Source organism: Pteropus medius, unplaced genomic scaffold, assembly GCF_902729225.1.
Source record: "Pteropus medius unplaced genomic scaffold, Ma_sr-lr_union100, whole genome shotgun sequence".
Classification (NCBI taxonomy): domain Eukaryota; kingdom Metazoa; phylum Chordata; class Mammalia; order Chiroptera; family Pteropodidae; genus Pteropus; species Pteropus medius.
This window is the reverse complement of record NW_024349803.1, coordinates 24,509,679-24,510,760: the sequence shown is the minus strand read 5'-3', so window position 1 is coordinate 24,510,760 and position 1,082 is coordinate 24,509,679. Positions and strand designations below refer to the sequence as shown.

Here is a 1,082-nt window from a genome sequence, read left to right as displayed (position 1 = left end):
CGCCAGCCACCTGTCCCCTTCCTTTTCACGCCGATTGCCAGAGCCGAGAATGTTCCTAAAATACCCAAGAAAGTGCGCGCACGACGATCCGGGCCCCTCACTGTTCACACTCCCGCCGAGACGTCCCCGCCGGTGCCATGAGGCTCAGAGGCCTGTCTGGACAGTGACGCCGGGCTCGGCTCGGCTCGGCTGCCCCGTACCCAGGGTCCCTGAGCCCATGAGATGCCGGGTTTTGGGCTGAACAGAGCCCTGCTCACCATTGCTGCGGAGCCTGCAGGGCACGGTCGGCCTCGCACCCAGGCAAAAGCCTGCGAACACCATGGTGCCACCAGGGCGAGCCCCGAGCCGAGTGCCGTCCACCCAGGAGTAGCTGAGGACGCCGAGTGCCGTGCCGCCTCCGATGCTGCTCCTCCCAGCCGAGCGGGGGCATCGACGCCGTCTGTGCCGTGCACGGATGCTTCTGCCCACACCCCGTATCCCGGGTTGAAGGCTTCGGCCACGTGTGTGTCACCGAAACCTTGGAAGCAAAGGGGCCAGCGCCGACGTGGGAGACAGAGCCAGAGCCCCTCCTGTGCCGTCGCGTGGGACCAGGGCTCCGTCTGCTCGTGGGGATGGTTTTTAATCCCTGCCACTCGCCGGTCCCTTAATCTGCTGCCGGCAGCCCTCCGCCCGTCCGCTGCGCTTGACCACTTGGTGAATTCTTTTCTGTGGTGGCCGAAAGGAAACACGATAGGCACTGATACTTACTGGACACTTCCTGCGGGGCAGAGTCAGCGTCGTAACGTTAACGTCCACAGAAGCCTCACGGTGGCAGGAGCAGGTGTCACCACCGTGTCACCAGTGAGACTGAGGCTCAGAGAGGGTTAGCGCACGGGTCAGGGTCCCCGAGACGGCGGGTGGCAGAGCCGGCGTGCGGCCTGGGGATGCCGGGTCGGTACTGACCGTGCTCTGACGTGGTCACCCCCCGAGGACACGTCCACCCTCGAGGATGTGGTCACCCTCGAGGACGTGGTCACCCCCGGAAGACATGGCCACCCTCAAGGACATGGTCACCCTCGAGGACGCGGTCATCCCTGGAGGAC

At 65.2% G+C, this 1,082-nt stretch overlaps 1 protein-coding gene across 1 annotated transcript in view; it reads left to right on the top strand.

Moving 5' to 3' along the window:
- CNTN4 (contactin 4) overlaps positions 1-1,082 on the top strand; it is a 741,173-nt gene that overhangs the window by 22,986 nt on the left and 717,105 nt on the right. The window lies entirely within an intron of this gene.